Source organism: Mesoplodon bidens, assembly GCF_964165515.1.
Source record: "Mesoplodon bidens genome assembly, chromosome: 11".
Lineage (NCBI taxonomy): Eukaryota > Metazoa > Chordata > Mammalia > Artiodactyla > Ziphiidae > Mesoplodon > Mesoplodon bidens.
Genome location: NC_138167.1, coordinates 32,083,854 through 32,098,462, shown reverse-complemented (window position 1 = coordinate 32,098,462; position 14,609 = coordinate 32,083,854).

Genomic DNA, 14,609 nt, shown 5'->3' with positions numbered 1-14,609 from the left:
TGGGTAATCTGTAGTAGTGTGAGTGGTAAATGGCTATTGAGGAAGCAGAGGCATAGACTGCTCTTGCAGGAATGTTAGCTCTAAATGGAAGAAGAACAATAAGGCTGGGGCTAGAGACTGAAGGTGAACTTGAGGCAAGGTTTCTTTTTGTAAGAAGAGAGTTTTCTACACATTTATATGCTGAGGAAAAAGATTCAGAGAGGGGAGAGTTTGAAGTATGTACTGCACACTCCTAATGTAATGTAACCGGAGGAACAAATTGGCTTCCATCTCTTATTTCAAGAAACAAGGCAAGGCAATTTTAATCCTTATTGTATTTTCCTTGAGTGACATCTAGAGTTAGGTCGGAAATACTAAATCTTTTCTAGCTCTGCTTCATCTAAAGATTATCATTTGTGTGGACCAGAGTTTCCAAAACTATTTTCTGTGAAAGAAAGACACAGATGTGGCTAAGTGATAAAGCTAACATATTCTTGGGTCAAACAACTTCTGAAAATAGGTTAAACAAAGTTAAAGATTTATTTTAAAGCAGAACTTCTCCAAGCCTTTAATATTCCAATGTGTAATATAATTCCCAAGGTAGAAAATATAGTTTACATCACTTTCCCAAACTTGTTAAATAAGAAAACACTTTTGTAAGTTAAAAAAAAACTACTACTATATTGAGGAAATGCTAATATTCCATGGAACAGAGTGAGAAATTCTGGTTTTAGTCACATATTTGTTTTTTCCTTAGGAGCAAGGTACACCCTAGTTTGTGTTTAATGCTTTCTGTCAGGTCCAAAGGATCTGTATTATTATGGTGGCCACATATTCTTGATTTGATGTCAACTTCAATTACTTGGTCCATTGTCCCTCTAAGTACTTTAGAAACATTTATGAATTTGTTGTCCAATTTTTGATTCAGAAAACACATTCACTACATGTATTTAAAAAAATAGTTCAGTCAATCAAGAGAACATAGTTTTCAACAGTTAAGAAATTGTTTCTGCTGTTTACTAAAAGTCATCAGATAACTGAGATGAGAGAAAGTAAGGCACAAAAGGCAGCTCAGAGAAGTGTAGAACTGTAGGTTACAGTTTTCGTCTGTTTCCTAATAACTATGTGATATTACTGAAAATATTTAACATCCCCAAGCCCCAGTTTCTATAGCCACAGAAAACACAAAATCACTAATACCTTTGCTCACCTAAAACTAATACAGCATTATAAATCAACTATAATTTAAAAATTTTAAATTAAAAAAATTAATAACAAAAATAATACTACCTTTGCTACTCCTCAGTCATCATGAGGATCCTTCAGATCTGTGCAAAAATGCTACCTCATCAGTGAGCCTTTTCCTGACCATACCCTTTAAAGAGTGAACCATCCCCTGCCCTGACCCCTGGCCCTGATCCCCCTCCCAGCTTGATTGCTCTTTTTAATGCCTGTCATCATCTGACATTATTTTTTTCTGGTAAGAATATTTAACATGAGATCTACCCTCAACAAATTTTTAGTGTACAATATAGTATTGTTAACCCTAGGCACACTGTTGTACAGGTCTCTAGAATTAATTCACCTTGTGTAACTGAAACTTTACACCCATGCAATAGCAACTCCTTATTCCCCCTCCCCACTCAACCCCTGGAAACCACCACTCTACTTTCCATTTCTAAGAGTTGGGCTATTTTTAGATATCTCAGATAAGTGGAATCACGCAGTATTTGTCCTTCTGTGACTGGCTTATTTCATTCAGCATGGTGTCCTCCAGATCATCCATGACGTTGCATATGACAGTATTTCCTTCTTTCTTATGGATGAATAATGTTCCATTGTATATGTATACCATATTTCCTTCATACATTCATCTATCAATGGACACATGTTGTTTCCATATCTTGGCTATGATTAATAATGCTGCAGGGAACATAAGAGTGCTACCTGTTTGAGATCCTGATTTAAGTTCTTTGGAATACATACCCAGAAATGGGATGACTGCATCATATGGTAGTTCTATTTTTAATTTTTTGAGGAATTTCCATACTGATTTCCAAAGTGACTACACCATTTTGCACTCCCACCAAAAGGGTACAAACCTTCCAATTTCTCCACATCCTCACCAGCACTTGTTATCTCTTGTTTTGTTTTGTTTTGTCTTGTTGATAATAGCCATCCTAACAGGTATAAGGTGATATCTCCCTGTGATTTTGATTTGCATTTCCTGATGATGGGCAATGTCGAGCACCTTTTCAAGTACCTATTGCCCATTTGTATGTCTTATTTGGAGAAACATCTATTCAAGTTCTTTGCCCATTTTTTAATCAAATTATTTGGGGGTTTTTGCTATTGAGTTGTGTGAGTTCTTTATATATTTTGGAAATTAACCTCTTATCAGATATATGCCTTGCAAATGTTTTCTCCCATTCGATAGGTTGCCTTTATATTTACTTCTTTATTTGTTTATTGTTCATATCCCCCCAATTAGAATGATATTTTCATCTATTTAACCTTTAAAACAGACCCTGACAAATAACAAGTAAAACAAATCAATATTTGTTGGCTAAATAAAATTTTTAAGTGATCAAATTTGTGGAAACGCTTGGAAAGTGATATTAGATTCAATCAGCAGAATTGGAAATACAGTTGACCTTTGAGCAACACAGGTTTGAATTGCATGGGTCTGCTTACATGTGGTTTCTTTTCAGTAGTAAATACTGAAGTACTACAGGATCCCACACTTGGTTGAATCTGCAGATGTGAAACTGCATATGCCAAGGAAATGTGGTTACGGAGATACAGCAAATTTGGAGGGCCAACTACAATATAATATGGGGATTGTCCACTCTGCAGGAGGGTCAGCGCCCTTAACTCCACCCCCACCCCTATGCTGTTCAAGGGTCAACTGCGATATCAATGAAATCAGGTACATATGAAAGTTCAGTATATATTTATAGCCAATCATTGATAACACTGGGAAACTAACTGATAGGAAATAGTCATTGTGGGATACTGTGGCCACAGAAGAATCCGTAGACCCAAGGGGATCATGAAGAAAATATAAAATTGGGTGGGAAATGGAAGAATAAAGAGGGCATTGCAGCTGGACAAAGCAGCATATACAAGATCATGAAAGCAGAATAAGCTTGCCTTATAGGGGGGCTTTTTAAAAAATGGACTAGTCTTCAAGGGAAGAATACATTTCAAGGACTAGTGAGAGATGGATTTGTAAACTCATTCAGTCACTTATTCAACAGATGCTTATTGAGTACCTACCACATGCTGGATTTGAGTGAGGACTGGTGATAGTTGAGGGCCTGAGGAAGGACTCTTTGAACATCAGACTAACAATTTGGAAGATGCTTGTGCTATCCCATGGGGTTATTGTTATTTTCAAGGTTAACAAAAGAGTGTACTCAGGGTGCTCTGTAAGCCATTATATTCCATGATGATATACATCTCTATTGTTACCAGCTGGAGACTGATGTGGTGAAAACCTCATGTTAGACCATACATTTAACCAGGTGGTCATAAACAGTATATTTCTGAAGATCATATGGTATTTCAGAATTTAGAAAGCATGGTTGTGGGGAAAGTAGAAAAGCCATAAAATAGATTAAGCACCATCAATCAACAGACCTGTTTCACGCTTTAAGAAGAGAAACTGCTAGAATTAAGTGATAAACTCAGTGTTTCCCAGAATGGATCCAGACCTTTAAAAAAAATGTTCTGAAACTAATAAAACATTCTTCTGTTACCTCATTTAAAAGTTGCTGGGTGGAAAATTACAAGTGACTAAAGGAAACTGATCACTGTCTATAAGATCCAACATCTACTAGAAAAATAGAGAAAAAGCAAACCTACACCGTGTGCCTCAATGCACTCTTCTGCCACAAATTAACCAGTTTAACAGCAAGAATCGTTTTTCTCAAAACATCTCATTACTTTTATCCTCAAAGAACTGATCATGCCTCTTTCATTCTGACAAACTTGTCAAAACCTTTGCTACATGTAATGGAAAATGCCTCATTAATTCATTCCTGTGAGTTTTGAGCCCCTACTATGTGCTAGGCTCTCACTAAAGGTTGGCAGAACAAAGAACAATAAGGCATAACCCCTCCTCTTAATGAGCTTTGATTCGGTGAGAGAGTTAGACAAGGCAGTCAAAGGTTGCAGTTTGCTGTGATAAGTGACATTGTATTTGGCAGGTATTGTGGCAGCAAGAAGAATCCAGGGGAGGAATCTAACAAGGCTAAGGATGGGAGTAAGAATATGAGATAGATAGGTAAGCTCACAAACTATTTGGACAAGACCTCTGTTCTCATGAAGATGGTCAGGCATGTCATCTGGAAGGAAGGGACACTTGAGCTAAGACCTGAATGAGAGGAGTCGGCTGTGCAAAGAACTGGAGAAGAACATTCCAGGGAGAGGAAGTAGCAAGTGCAAAGGCCCCAGACAGTGAACTTGGATGTTTCAGAAACAGAAAGATCAGAAAAGAGATGAAGTCAATGAGTTCATGTAGGACTTTCTACACCAGATAATAAGATTTATTCTCAGTGCAAGGGAAGCCACTAAAAAGTATCAAACAAGAAGGGATATGCTTTGATTACAGTTTTTAAGTTTTCTCTGGAAGCTATGTTGAGGCTAGATTCAGGGGCAGGAAGTGGGTGGAGACATTGAGACCAGTAAGATGTGAGGCTTTTGCAGAGACGCCAGTGTATACCAATGGGGAAGGAGAAGCAGAAGGACTGGGGATGTATTTGGGAGACAGAACTGAAAGGCCATGCTGGTGAATTTGGTTTGGGTATGGGAGAAGAGAAGAAATCAAAGATAACCCTAGATTGTTGGCTTTAGCAGTTGAGTATGTGCTAATTTATCACATCATAATAATAACTCATGCTTTATTGTTTTTATTATGCCCCAGTCACAGTTCTAACCACTTTACATATATTACCTCATTTAATTCTTACAAACAACACTACAAAATAGATACTATGACCATCACCCCTATTATACAGATAAGGGAAGGGAAGAATAGAGAGATTAAGCTTTTAAATTTCAGCCTATGTTTGAACCCAGGCTCTACTTATTCCAGAATTTGTGTGCTTAACCATGACATTATTCTATCTTGTATTTCCAAGTTTCTGAAGACTAGAGGTTGGATGGATTTTAGAAGGTGAAACAAAATTTCTGTTTCTGACATATTATGTTTTAGATGCCTTACATGGAAATGTCAGGTACAGAGTTGGATGGGTGAGTACGGAAGTCAGGGGACAGGTCAAGCTGGAGACATTAATGGAGTCAACAGCACACAGATAGTACTTAAAGCCATGGGGTTGAATTGGATATATCTAATAGCAATCTCCAATACAGTTTAAAAGAACCCCCAAACCAAGTCCTGGGGTCCTCTAATTTGTAGTTTTCAGATAGAAACTCACTTGAAAGACTGAGAAGCAGCATTCAAGCAAGGTAGAAAGAAACTCAGAGGAACACGGATTCCCAGAAATTGAGAGATTAAAGTATTGGCTTGTTCTCAGCCAAGCTCTGTCCTCATGGTGGCAACATGGATGCAGCGGTTCAGCCTATAGCCTTTCAAGCTTAAGACTCATAGGAAAGAGAGACTCTTCCCAGGAAGCAAGTCCTGGGATTCTGTCTGACTGGACCTTCTTAAATCATGGGCCCATTTCTCGCTGCAACTAGGGAGCTTGAAGGTAGGGTCCCATTCATGATATATGGATGAAAAGCTGGGATTCCATCGTCCACTGTAGCTTGTAATTTGGGTGAAACTATCACCAGAATTTTGAAAATTACCATGGATGTAAAGTATTAGAGAGACCTGATTTCTATGAAGAGAATTCTTTCTCACCTGTTCCAAAGAATCTCAAAAGATATTTTTACCATACGAAGGCTGCCCACACTCATGGTTGGCCATATCTAACCCTCAAATACGCCTTCTCAGTCTATGCCACTCTAAGCCTCATCTCAAGTGGGCAGGACTCAACCATAAATGATATGGGTAAATGGAAAATAGAAAATCACCAGAGCCTCATTTCATGTCAACTGCTTTGCAAAGAGTTCTATTTAAAGGAAATGTAACCACATGGTTGGGAAGCCATTTCACCCACTCTCTTGCAAGAGTTTCTATCATAGAAGAGTTTCTGTCATAGAAAGTGAGGTTAGGAACCAGCCATGGTTAGGATTTTCAACATCCTTAGCAACAAGGTTTTCAGTTTTCTTCCTTTTCTCTCTGAATGCACCGTTCACTTTCTCACTCACTTATTCATTCAACAACAGTTTATCGAGCACCTACTTGGATAAGGCACCATTTAAGTACCGGAGACACAACAGTAAATGAATCATGCAAAAATCCCTCCTGTCATGAAACTTAAATTCTAGTAGAGGGAGACAGGTGACACTAAGTAAAAATAATATGTAAGTAAGTTATATAAGAGTGTACTATGGAGAGGGGAAAAAGGGATGTGGAGGGCTATGGTAGGAGGTGTGAAATTTAAAGAGGCTGGCCACCTCTCTTAGACACTTTTTTTCTGTACCAACTACTTTTACTTAGGAAGAATTTTTTCCTAACTATTAAAAACATAAAACCAGTGATGCATGAAGACATTTCATGGAGGGGGAAGCATGGGGCCCTGGAGGACCCCAGTTTACTAGCCCTGGTTTTCAAAGGCTTCTGGGAGTTCAGGGATCAGAGTTCATTCTTGGGAAAGTGGAGCCAGCATGACTCATCCCAAATCAGCTGGCACAATGGGCTGTCTTGTTTTGGGGGGTGGGGAGCAGATGGAATTGGGCGAAGCTTTGGACAGGAGCTGAAAAAGCAAGCTGGGGGAGTTCCTTACGCCTGGAGGACTCTGAGTCCCCACCTCTACCCTCCCACAGCAAATGCAGACACCTACATTTAACGGCTGGGCTTTTCCCTCTCCCTTGCACACCCAGAGCAGCAGAGGGATGGGGTGATGCACTCCCCAGTCTCAGCTGGGGCACACAGACAAAAGCCAACCACACTGCAGTCTCTTGCTGACAATGTGGACTTTGTCAGGGTAGAGAGGAAGCACAATATATTATCCAGGGCATGCGTCTAGTAAATTATTTGAAATGTTAAAACCAATTAAAAGATATTATTTTTAGTTAGGTTTGGGTAAGACTTCAAACTTATTATTGAATAAATGGCCTGACATTTGGGGGGTAAGTATCTCAGAAAAAGAAAATGTAAGTGGAGTATATATAGGAAAAGATGATCTATTGAACAAGTTGTCAGAGGCATGCAAACTAAAACAATGTGATGCCATTATCAACCATCAGGCTGGCAAAAATGGAAAAGTATTGATGATATCCGGTGCTAGCAAAAATGTGGGAGAAATTAACAATGGAAGAGTTGTGGGGGAAATTTGCAGGTATTTAGCGTATATTCTGACCCCACAATCTTGCTTTTAGAAAGTATTCCTATAAAAATAAAAGCACAGACCAGGATATACATACAAGGATGCTTGTCACAGCCTGTTTTATATGGACAAAAAAATGAAACAACAAACTGGAATGGTTGAATCAATTATGCTGTACTCATTCCATGGAAGATTTTGTAGCTAATTAAATGAACTTATAGGGCTTCCCTGGTGGCGCAGTGGTTGAGAGTCCGCCTGCCGATGCAGGGGACACGGGTTCGTGCCCCGGTCTGGGAGGATCCCACATGCCGTGGAGCGGCTGGGCCCATGGGCCATGGCCGTTGAGCCTGCGCGTCCGGAGCCTGTGCTCCGCAACGGGAGAGGCCACAACAGTGAGAGGCCCATATACTGAAAAAAAAAAAAAATAATAATAATAATAAAATGAACTTATATATAATATATACATACTTGGAAAGACATCCCTGCTGTGTTAAGTGGAAAGAGCTAGTTAAAATGTAGAATAAATGGTGTGATACCATTTTTATTTCCAAAAAAAGGGGAAGATGTGTGTGTGTGTGTACATAATATGTATTATTGTTGTTGCTGATGAAAATAGAAATATTGTGGGAAGAGCTCTAGCAAACCATCACCATTGGCTCACTTGGGAAGGTGGTGATACAGAGGTAGAACCATATAATTGTTTTTTCTTTATATGCCTTGATAGTATTTCAGTAATGAGCCAAGATCGCAGCCGCCAGCAGCAGCAGTGTTCACAGGGCTGCATGTTCCCCAGTACATCTGCCACCAGTGTCCCCACGGTGAACAGCAGCCACTCCTCTGCCTCTCCAGGAGAATCCCCAAGACCAGCAGGCAGGTCTAGCCCAGGCTCCTATCAAATTGCTGCTTTTTCCCTGTGTCCTAGTGTGCATGAGGCTTTGTGTGTGCCCTTTGAGAGCAAAGTTTCTATTTCCCCCAGTCCTATGTCAGGCTCCTGCAGTTAAGCCCCACTGGCCTTCAAAGCCAAATGCTCTGGGGGCTTGTCTTCCTGGTGCCAGACCCCCAGGCTGGGGAGCCTGACATGGGGCTCAGAACTCTCATTCCTGTGGGAGAACCTCTGCAATATAATTATTCTCCAGTTTGTGGGTTGCCCATCTTGGGGGTGGGTATGGGATTTGATTATATCATGAGTCTGCCCCTCCTACCCATCTCATTGTGGTTCCTTCTTTATGTCTTTAGTTGCAGGAGGTCTTTTCTGGTAGGTTCCAATCTTTTTCATCAATGGTGGTTCTGCAGATAGGTGTGATTTTGGTGTGTTCGTGAGAGGAGATGAGCTCAGGGTCTTTCTACTCTGCCATCTTGGCTGCTCTCTACTCTTCACCTTGAATTTAATTTTTCCTGCAAATTGATTTTATTGACTGTTTCCAGGAAGTGGGATACTCCCATGTCATAGTCGTGTGACTTTTTTTTAATGGATGACCCAAGGCTTTCCTCTGCAATAAAAATGAGGCTGTTACCGTTGTTTTTTTTTTTTTTTTTTTTGGTACGTGGGCCTCTCACTGTTGTGGCCTCTCCCCTTGCGGAGCACAGGCTCCGGACGCACAGGCTCAGCGGCCATGGCTCATGGGCCCAGCCGCTCCGCGGCATATGGGATCTTCCCGGACTGGGGCATGAACCCGTGTCCCCTGCATCGGCAGGTGGACTCTCAACCACTGCACCACCAGGGAAGCCCTGGAATTCCTCTTAACAGGAACTCAGACCAAGGTTTTTGTTTCATGGGATAAAATTTCCAAGATGTACTTAACGCTGTTCTTCCTAAACCCAGGCCTCCTGCAGCAGCAATTTCTTCCAGGTCCTATTTTTATAATTTTTAAAAACCCTAATAAAGTGTAAAAGAGGAAAGCAAGAGGATGACGCCGAGAAAACATGGCCCCAAGAACTCAACAAGGATTCATTATGAACAATTGCGGATTCAACTGGAAGAGAGTAAGTTTTAACTATTGTAAGCACACAAAACCGTGCCATTTGAGAACAGGTGGGAAAACGAAGCTGTTTACTGGAGAAGAGATTAGGTGGGAGAAGATGATGAAGCTGAGATGGAAACAAAAGGAAATGATGGATGTCTGCAAATATTTAATGTGTGGCTGCATCACCTGATATCCATTCTCCCACCACTCACAGTATGGAACCCTCAGTTTTTAGCTGGATGCATGGCTACCCCAAATAAAGGCTGCATTTTCCACCTTCTTTGCAGCTGGGTGTGACTCTAAGTTCTGGCCCTGGTCTGTGCACACACAGGGTGTATGTAACTTCCAGCTTGAACATTTGAGTCTCCCCTCCCCCAACATACCTCCTAAGTAACCCACCTGTCCTATGGAAGATGGGTCACAATTACCCTAAGCCCCAAGTTTTGGAACTAGGAAAAATATATGACAAATTTCAGGAGGATAGATTTCAGATCAATATAAATGATTGTCTGGTAGGCAAGATTATTTGGAGAGAGAGGGAGCTTTTCCAGAAGGTAGTCTTCCTTAATTGTAAGTGGTCAAGCATATGGGAACACTGTTATAAAGAAGGTTCCAGTATAACATGCAAAGTTGACAATGCGCTCTTATTGTTCCTTTCAAATTATGAGATTCTATGCTCCTATGAAGTCCAAATTTCAAGGCATTTCTCTGTTGGCCCAAAGGAGATACTAGAATCTCACTGAAGTTTATTTTTCTGAGTCCTGGTTTACCACAAATCCGTAGAAAATGTAAAACCCGGGCTTCCCTGGTGGCACAGTGGTTGAGAGTCCGCCTGCCGATTCAGGGGACACGAGTTCGTGCCCTGGTCCGGGAAGATCCCACATGCCGCGGAGTGGCTGGGTCCGTGAGCCATGGCTGCTGAGCCTGCGCGTCCGGAGCCTGTGCTCCGCAACGGGAGAGGCCACAACAGTGAGAGGCCCGCGTACCGCAAAAAAAAAGAAAGAAAATGTAAAACCCTAGAGTCATCCTAGGCTATTTCCTCAGCACCAATCCCTCCTCAACCAGTTGGTCACTGAGTTTTATCAGTTTTATCTCCTAAATATCTCCCAAATCTATTTCCCTTCTCCAGCCTCACAGCCACTGTTTTTTTTCCATCGTTTCATTCCAAAAATACTTCCTGAATGCTTGCTATATGACAGCACCATGCTAAGCACTGAGGACATGATGCTGAATACGACTTAGTCTGTGTCTTCGAGGAAGAGATAAGGAAGCAAATAGAAAGTTACAATACGATGTGGTAAATGTTATGCTGTGCAAGAGACATAGAACACAGCCTGGGAGTCGGGGCTGGGAGGAGGGATCTAGGAAGGCTTCCTGGAAGAGGCAACACCTGAGCAGAGTCTTCAAAGCTAAATTACCTCAAACTTCACCTCCTTAGTGCAGTGTGTCCGACCTCCACCCCACTGCACCTTCTACGTAGCTCCATTATTGATTATATTCTACCGTGTGATTGTTTACCTTCCCATCTCCCTTCCTAGATCCTAAATTGCTAAAAGAAACTATGAGTTTTATTGATAATTATGACCTCAGCCATGACCACGGGACTAGCAGATAGGAAGCATTCAGTAAATGTTTACAGAATTGATTGGTTTTCATTTTAGCTTTTAGTGAACAACTCTTAGTCTTAGTGAAGGAATCGATCCTCCTGACTTCTTAGGGTGTGTGGTAATCCACAGCACAGTTCTGCATCTGCTTTTGAGAGTTTCTGCTGCTCCTTCCCCTCAGCCTGACTGAGCTTTCGCTTTTTGTTCCTTCCACCGTGTGTAACCTCTCGAGAAGCCTCCTTAACTGTGACTCCCATAGCTTCCCTCCCTGGGAAGCCATGTGGACCATGGCTACCTGGACAGAGACTGCTCTCCTGGAGGGCTGACAGGACAGGAGCAGGGCTGTACTGCTATCCCAGCATCCCCTGTGGAGAGCCATAGTCATCGGCCCCATGGAATGACTAACTGGGTGAGCGTGCTTTCATACCTCCATCTCTGGAAACAATGACAGGAGCTCTGAAACCTGTTTGAAACCTAAACATCTTGGCTTGACTTCTTCTAAACTGGTCTCTGTGGGTAGGTTAAAATGATCAAGTTCGAATTTCCAACTATTTCTCTAAGTTGGACCAGAATGAGGCAGTGGAAATTCATTACAATGCAGTGTTTCCCAATGTCTGAAGCACACTCCACCTGGGTTTTGCAAGATGATTCTACGTGGTACACTTATGAACATGTTTTCATTGAGAACATATTTGTTTAAGACCTATTTGAATAGTCATATATGTATTTACAGTTACCTCTTATTTGGGGCAAGTAAAAATGTATGCTGATTTAAATTCTTGGTTAATGTAAATAATAACATAGATGTTCTTAGAGGACTTGGGTTGGAAAGCATTGTTATATCACAGTCTTCAAGCTTCATGCCAACCAGATTGACAAGATTATGGCAGCAGAAATGCCAGAGTTGAAAGAAACCTTGGAGGCTATCTAATCCAATTTACTACTTTATTCACTTAACAAATGTATATTGGGCACTTACCATGTATAAGGAGCAGAACTGCAGTGAATCCGAGAGGGACAGTCTAGAGGGAGAAACATATTAAATCTACAGAAGAATTATAATTATGACAGGTTCTGTGAAGAAGTAAAGAGTGTATGAGACCATTAACAACAGGATGATGTTTCAATAAAATTGTAAAGGTTCAGGATAAATGAAGCAGGCAGAGTAGCTCGGGGTAGTAGGGGCAGGTGGTGGGAGAGAAGAGGGTGTGTGAGGTCCTTTGGGGGCACGTGTCTGGAGTAAAGAAAGACCTCAGTCCCCCACTCTGCAGGTATCTGTACAGACCACCTGTGGTAGCTAATTTCAATCAGAATCCATCCAGAAACGGAGGCCCAAGAAGTGAATTAGCCTGACATTGGTCACATGTCCTAAGAGCAGCAGGGCCAAAGCCTCAGTCCATTCTCTCAAGAGCTCACACATTCACCATGTGCTGATGTAGTGCCCTGCATTCAGACCCTGATCTGGATGCTGGGGGCCCCCCAGAGAACAGAACAGACAAAAGTCCTGTCTCACAGAGCCTATATTCTGACATGGCGGAGACAGTCAATAAACAAACAAGTCAGTACAAGCACGCCAGTGCGAGAGAAGTGTTTTAGAGAAAAGTGATGAGGGAGGAGGTTGATGATTTGTATGGATGATCTGGAGGAAGTTGGGACTAATTGGGTCTCTGGACCACACTGAGGGCTGTGTCCACCACTCCAGACTACTCACTGGTACTCAGGCTCGTTCTGCTCTCCCTGTGTTAGGAGGAGATTCAATGCCCTTAACTCTAATTATATGCAGTCAGACAAAACATTTTAATAGGAAACATAGTCTCCTAGGTATGATTCAGGAAGGATCTGCTAGAAGGAATCTCCCCCTATGAATGCTGAATGGCTTGGGGATTATAGAGCATCTCGTGGGTGTTTGGGGGTATGCCGCCATTTCCCAAAATGCAGCCATCTCTGGCTCTGGTAAAGTCCAGAGTGGGACCTGTAATCAGAGGGAAGCTTTCACCCAGAGCCCACAGTGACCCCACCAAACACGGTTTCCTCCCTGTGCACAAGGACAACAGCTTCTCCCTTCTTAACTGCCTTTTCAGAATACCAGTCTTTACTCAAACACACTAGGACCACACTTTTTCCTTTGATATCTGAAAAAAGTTTGTGAATAGGCACCAGCACGTGGATGTTGGTTTTCTGCTCGGTGATGATGTTTAAATTCCTATTGTGCTTCAGCAGCCTTTTGACTCTTCTGGGCAAACAGAAGAATTTGGGAAACAGTTCAACAAATAAAAATGATGAATTCAATCACCCCAAAGTACTGTGGAACACAGATAAAATTTTATCCCTAAGGACCTAAAGTTGGCAAATGAACATTTCACAGCCCCTCTAATACCCGGCGTCCCTAAGTAATGGAACACCTAAGAATGCTTTGTAACCAAGATGGAGACTCCCAGCTCACAAACCCAGCTGTGAGGGTGCCTGATCCTGGAAACCACCGAGGGCCCTGCAAGTGGGGCAATGAGAGGCCGTGGGTGCACCACTTCCTCTCAGGTCCAGGGGAGAGCCAGGGGGTAGATTCCTGATCCCCAAGATGCCAGCCCTTCCAAATATTTCTCAACAAAGAAGGCTGCCCCATTACTGATGGCCTAGGAACCTGCACTGGGAAGCCCTAAATCAACAGCACGAAAAGAAGACAGAGTCCCCCAGTCTCCCCATCGCCAATCCCCTCCACTCACCACACCTTTCCCTGCCTGTGGATTTGTCTAACAATGAGGTCCCCAGTAGGATAAGACATGGGGCCATGGAGTGTTGATGGGGAAGGCAGAATGGAGAAGGGGCGGAGAACAAAGAGGTAATTTTGGACTATGAGATAAACCAAGAGAGGATAGTCCCAGGTGAACAGACTAATGACCATGGGATTGAAAAGAAGAACTGGATGGTGGGAAAGCAAGGTAGAGAGGAGGTTCCAAGGATGAAATCCACAAAGGCCTTCAGGAAGCCCCGCCTATTCAGATCACAAAACACCAAGTCCTGGTGTTGTCTGTGCGCAGCAGAGGCACAATGGGTGCTTTGTGGAAGCAAATTGGCCATCACACAAATTGCTGTCTGAAACTGCCCATGCCTACAATGCTGAGGCAGGATCCGTTTAATGCAAAACAATGGTCAGGCAATATGACTCATTCAAATGAAGGGCTAGCTGTGTGGGTAAGGTTTTTAGATAGGAAGGAAAGTTTCCTGTGGTGAACTCTGAGCTGCCATTCAGACTTCTATTTGGCCTCTACCAACTTTCTTAATTGTATGGCACCCGGAAGGAACATAATCATGCTTCGGCATCATTTCAACTTGGTTCATTGTAGTCTGTGTAGCTTGGGTTATCTGTCAAAGGCATTTCTAGTAAACCATTCCAAGCAGTTAGTTTACATGTGTGTCCTATTTGATCTGATCTGGTAGTTACCCATTGTACTCAATGAAATTCTAACATACTGTCCAGGAGAAAGAAACACAGCTTATTTCATTAAATTTCATTAAAATTTCATTAAAATCAAAATCTATTAGGGGCTAAGTTCACACTGGGCATAATTAATAATTATCAAGCCCTTAAGCAGACAATAATCATATACACGGCATCTATGTAAGTCTCAATAACATTATATTGTATCCCAGAAATCTGTCATTTT